General features: G+C 38.1%; 1 pseudogene; it reads right to left on the minus strand.

Moving 5' to 3' along the window:
• Positions 1-1,011: 1,011 nt before the first annotated feature.
• Positions 1,012-2,342, minus strand: LOC110544220 (creatine kinase B-type-like; annotated as a pseudogene).
• Between the last annotated feature and the right edge of the window lie 4,180 nt (positions 2,343-6,522).

Consider the following 6,522-nt stretch of genomic DNA (forward strand, 5'->3'; position numbering starts at 1 on the left):
AGTCACAATTGTAAATCACAAGGACTGTAGCTATTTATAAATTTTTATATATTTGATTTGAAAAGGTTTGGGTTGACTTTTTATATTAATGCATGGACAAGGTTTCTGTGCATTGTAGGCTATCAGGCTGAGGAGTTGATTTCTAACCAAATAATTGTAAGGAATTTCTATACCACAATAATGAAATCAACTCTTTGGCTGTATTTTTTTTCTTTAACTATTTTTCTCTTTGATTTAGGATGGGTAACGAAGCTACAATCTTTGTGATATTATTTCAGACTCTATTTTTTTGTATACATATCACAGTTTTGTTTGTTTTGTCATAACTACTATTTTTCTGATACTTAAAAAACAACTTCTAGAAAATATACACTAATTTCTAAGGTTAATTGAAATTCTGTGAGCAAGAGAATAAAAGATAGACAATACTGATAAAATTTGAGGAAAAATATAATACTCCTAGCCTAGGCAATGCTTTTCAAAATTTTTATTATGTTTATTGCTCATTTATTTAAATTATAGTTCATATTGTTAACAAATTATTTTTAGTAAACATTTTTACTTACATGGTGACTTTTGCTGTCTGGGTTTGCATCGTCATTCTTTTAACACAAAGAAAACTTCAAGAATTAACCACTTATATGATATTCTCAATATTATATAACATATATTTCAATATGCTGAATATACACATTATCATTATACAAAGACTGAGTTGATAAACATTGCCATAGCTGATAAAAGCTGCCATAGTTGGGCATTTTTTTCTTATTATTCTTGGTATTTTTTCTCAGATTCAGTGTCTACACACATGCTGAAAATTAAGCTATTATAAAACTAAATTTTGTTGTCCACATTTGTATTCAGCAGCAATCATTTTTCACATAACAGGAGCCCAGTGGATGCCAAAATTAGCTAAATTTTTATTTAAAAATTATGAAATATTGTATATTCTACTTCTTCATTTTCTGTATCTGACTCTGATTTTTAAAGGAACTTTTTTTTGGGGGGGAGCAGGCCAAACCCTACTTTATTTCAATGTCAGCAACAGCTTAGCCATCAAAAAAATAAACTCTACCCAGGGTGACAGAAGTCTGCAGAGAGGCTAAGGGTTCAGCCACCAGGCAGCAAACATCAGGGATGCATGGTGGGCGCTGCCCAGGTAATAAATTGGGAAGCAGCAGGCTGGTGGCACGAGGGCTAGGCTTTACTTCTGGGCAGGCATGAGGTCATCGATGGGCTGCCCCTGCTCCAGCCGCTGCTCCATCTCAATGAGCAGCTTCACTCCGTCCACCACCACCTGCACCAGCTCCACCTCCAAGAAGCCCATATCGTCTGAGTTGGAGATGTCGAAGACCCCACCAATAGCAGCAGTATCCACTCCACCTGTGCCTCGTTTCTAAAGCCGCAGCTGCTTGAGTACCTTCGAGAACTTCTTGTGCTTGCCCAGGTGACATAGCTTGATGTGTACACCCGCCCGCAGTCCGGTCCCCAGAATGGACAGGCTCATGAGGATATAGCCCAGGTGAGGATTCTACATGAACTCATAGTTCTTAGATTTGAAGAGAGTTTCAATCTGGGTGAGGCCAGTGCAGAACCAGGTGAATACTTCCTTCATGTTGCCCCCCTTCTGCATGGAGATGATCTGCAGGTGGTCCTACTCATTGATCCACACCAGGAAAGTCTTATTGTCATTGTGCCATATGCCGCAAGCATCAGGCCAGTCTCGGGCCTAGCAGTAGGGGCAACACAGGCTTGTCGAAGAGAAGTGGTCATCTATGAGCTGCTGCTGCTCGGCTTCAGTCATGCCATTGAGCACATAGTATTTGCCCGACAGGTCGCCCTCCAGGCTGGATAGGGCTTCCATTGCTACCTTCTTGATCCCTCGGTGCTCCCCGCGGCTGAAGTGGCGAGGGGTTGGGGGGGCGGGGGGCCGTGTGGACAGAAACCGTGGATGCTGCGGCCTGTGCGCACCCGTGAGCTCAGCAAGTAGTTGGGGTCCAGGTCATCACCGCCCTGCATGTTGTCTGGGCTGAGGTCTGTCTTGTGCTCATCAGTGGGCTGGTAGCTGCCGTGCCTGGCCTCAGTGATGGGGTCGAAGAGCTCCTTGAACAGGTTGTAGGACTCCTCATCGCCCGCCACTGCACCAACGGTGAGGATGTATGGGTGGCCCGGATTGTCTACACCGTGAAGCTGCTCGGCATGCTCTTGGCACAGAGCTCGGCGTACATCAAGGGGGTCAGCACCTTGGCCATGTAGTTGTTGTGGCTGCTCAGATCTGGGTACTCATCCTCGGCTAGGAAGCTCAGCTTCTGTGTATTATGGCTGTTGGAGAAGGGCATGGCAGTGGCAGAGATATATATTACGAAAGAAAAATATGTGGTTGAACTATCCATGAAATCATCTCCTAAACTTCATTTTGAAGTGTGTATTTTCCTTTCACAGCAACCTACAGCTAATTGTTATTTGAAACAAACAGGTTGTTCTAAGTGTTATGATGTGACACCTCTTGGTTGCTATTGTCAGAGGCCAGCCACTCAGTCAAATGTCCTACTTTATACGGGTCTATCCACATACCAAAATGAACCACACAACAAAAACAGGGAATATGTAGATGGTTATAGATACTGTCACAGGCTCACAGAAATTTCTTAGTTGAGGATGAATACAGTGATTATGGCAGTGAACATGTATACAATTTTTTTTTTTTTACTTTTTTTGTAATCAAAATATTTATTTATTTATTTTTTCTTCTCAATGCAGTTTCTTCAGGAACCTTGAACAATCTTCTGACCCTGGGGAAAGCCAGCCCACAGCTTAAATAGCCTCTGGGTAGCCAACCCCAGTGTGCCACGTGGGCAATGCAGATAGGTCCACATACATGGAAGCAAGCCAGATCCTCGGCCTTAGCCAAATATGGAGTTGTTTGTGACAGAGAGCACTCACCATCAGGAAGGTGGAAGGTGGAAACCAGCTCCATCTTTTAAGGCACAGCATTACGCAGCTCTCTACAGTTCCCCCTTTTGGTTTTAGACGCATCAGGCAAGAGTAGAGGTCTGATCTCTGATATTAGAAATAAATTGGGACTTTGTACCGATGTTCATTTAGGTGTCATCCACCCAAAGAGCATCAGACCCGTCTGATACCTTTTTCTCAGAGGCGGGACCTGGGGCATCAACCCGCATGCAATCAGACATGCTCTTCTCTGGGTCCAAAGCAGCTGATCCTGAGTGCAGTGCTTAGCCTCGCATCCTGAGCATAACATTTTAGCTTTTTATGGTAGCCAACCATGCTTGGGGAGACTGTCCTGCTTCAATGGCTGTAAAGGCCTGAATGATCATGGCTGCATTGAGCTGTTGTGAGACTCTAATCTTGCATATATACCACAGGCAAACCAAGGAGACCAACACCAGAAGGCCTGCTAACGCTCCCATGCCCACCCATTCCTTCAGATGATTCATGGCTGCAGCAATCCATGATGATAATCCTGTGGCTAGTCCTGCGTCCACTCTGGTAGAATTTTCCGTAAAAATGGCCACTCTCAGCTGCTCCATCATAGTATCTAATTCTCCAGTCTAATTACCTAAAATATAGCTAGACAATTTGTATACAACTTTTACCACGTAAAATTCAGTAGAATTTTATTACATTAAGCCAACATAATATATGAAATAATAACCAAAATTTGTTGTGCAATTTTTACCTTGTCTTTGCAGAACATGTGAAATGGCAGCAGTACTAATTTACAGCAGGTAACCCAAAATTCACAAAGTGTAAAATGTTTAACTGTGAGTATTGAACTTTCAGGACATTCGATTAAAATAATATACCCTCTAATCCTAGCTTATCAAGTCTCATCAGGACAGCCTGGAACTCCCCTTCTCAGTGGACTAGGGGAAAGTGATAGGAAGGAAGAGGGAGGGACTGGGAGGAGATGAGGAAGGGGGCTACAACTGGAATATAAAATGAATAAATTGTAAAAAAAAATTAAAAAGAGAAAGAAACAATACACTCTCTTGGTTGGACTATTTCATTTTCAAGTAACCAATGAAATGTGTGATGAAGGTAACAATAAATTACAGGTTTCTTTTTTCTCATTGTTTCTGCAATTTTCAAGGGCAAAGACTGTGAAGTTAAGGATCTTAAGGACTGTATCCATGGATACTGGTTCTTGCCTAATCCACAATATTGTCCAAACATCCTTACCCACGAATTTGAATTTGGATACAGAATCAAGTATATATAGAGATATAATTTCAATGCCTATTTACCCAAGTGTATAAATAGGAACTCAGTTCAAATATTTTATAAACTATGCTTCATGGTGTATAGAGCTATAGAAAAATTCATTAAAGCCATAAGGTTCTTTACACATTCAGAGCACAGAAGTATTAAGTTCTTAACCTCATGAAAGAAATATTTGAATCCAAAAATCATTTTGGTACTTGTCAAAAACACAACTGGGGGGAAGGGAGGCTGGAGAGATGGCTCAGCAGTTAAGAGGGGAGGCTGCTCTTTCAGTTCAATTCCCAGCAAACACATGGTGGCTCATAACCATCTATAATGAGATCTGGTGACCTCTTCTGCATGCAGGTGTACATGCAGATAGAGCACTCAAACATAAAAATTAATTAATTAAAAAAAACACAACTTGGAAAAGTTATGTAGACTTTCAATGGCTTTATTTTACACAGATATATGTCACATTTTAATTGATTTTTACTGTTTTGGAAAAGTATTAGAATAGATTAATGGAAGCAAATCTGAAAAAGTTTTAACAGATGTTAGCAACATATGGAAAAGGCAGGAATACTTATTTAAGAAACATTATCATCAATTTTTGCCAGTAATTAACAACTGGCACCTTTGACTTTAACATATATATGAATAAGATAGTAATATTTCTATCTGAATTTTTCACACTGAATAAAATCCACATGAAATGCTTAAGTTAAAAGTAAAAAATCAAGCCTTTGGTTTGTTCAGTGTTTCACATGGTGGAACTGATCTGTGGGTTTAATCCTCTAGCTTCATAGTGCAAAATCACACTCTTGGAACTGAACCTCAGAAATACAAGGTCTAGCCAACTGGACATTGACACACTTTCAAAGTGGGACACACACTGAAATAGAATTATCAATGAATTCCTCTTTAAATTTTACTCCATGCATTTTATGAAATATGACAAAAGGAACATCTACTCAGTTTGAATGACATGTGTTTTTAGCACAATTAAATATGCAATATGGCATAATTCAGACGTGCATATATGAAATTAAAATTAGTACTTTTTAAATGTCAGTCCTTCTGAGACAAAAGCTGAATACTACATTTTTTTCTAGGTATATGGTTTGTATCAATCAGATGCTCCTTTACAAATTACACTTCTTTAAACATTGTTAAGGAAAGTACAAGGCTTAATTAGACAACAATTATCTGTGTAGCATAATGCCGATACCAGAACATTGAAAATTATTTCTCTTTCCAACATTTATGAGTTCTGATCAGCTAGATCTGAGGTGATGTTTAGTTGTGTGTATATGGTGGATTTCTGCTTTGACAATGAAATTTTATTAATCTACATTTTAAGCCAGAACTTCATGATCATCACTTTTCAATTTCCCTCCTTAAAATGTAGCAAGAGGACCAAATCTCACTGAAGGAATGAGGAAAGAATATGTTATTCTCAACGGAATGCTAAATATTCCAATTGAAAACACCAAAATGTGTATCGAACAGGTATATTCAATATTGTTTGAGCATGTAAAATTGAAGAGAAATTAAATGAAACTATTAAAGAAAAGATTTCCTTCTTCACTGGAGAAAATCGCAATTCAAGTCCTTAAAAATGCAGAGAAGATGAATTGACCTTTTATTTTCCTCTATTTGTTGTATCTCACAGATACATGTCCTAAGTGGATGCTTTTATTCAGTTAGTAGATTCTTGATAATTACTCCTCTGGACTAATTTAATAATGATTTTAGGTTAACTCAGTCATGTAAACAACAGTAAAATTAATTCCTACTTGTTGAATGAAGTACACTGTGATTTATCATGAAGAACAAAATATGTACACATTTTGAGTAAGCAGATGGGCTTTTTAAATCAATAGTTAATTTTCTTAAAGTTTTCCTGATAATGAAATATGGAATATGATTAACCTTTGTGAATTTCTCTCATATATACTTTTTTAGGCTTAATAGTTTACAATCATAATGAGATTCATCATTAATATTTGTATCACAGATTGACATATTTTCTGTCTTGTTCATCAATCACATTTTGTGCAAAACCTCATATTCATCTAGCTCCAATCTCAACAATATAAACAAATATCCATTAATCAGCTTTGATAGAGTTTTGGGAAATGATTTATTTCTGAGAATTGCTTGAGCTCATACAGCATTAATCATTCATTAATTTTATTGATGACATCAAAAGCATTCTGATGGTTTTAATAATTATTCACAAAAGGATCAAAACTATTTTCAGCAACAGTGTGTTCATGAGATTATAAATTT

Source organism: Meriones unguiculatus, chromosome X, assembly GCF_030254825.1.
Source record: "Meriones unguiculatus strain TT.TT164.6M chromosome X, Bangor_MerUng_6.1, whole genome shotgun sequence".
Lineage (NCBI taxonomy): Eukaryota > Metazoa > Chordata > Mammalia > Rodentia > Muridae > Meriones > Meriones unguiculatus.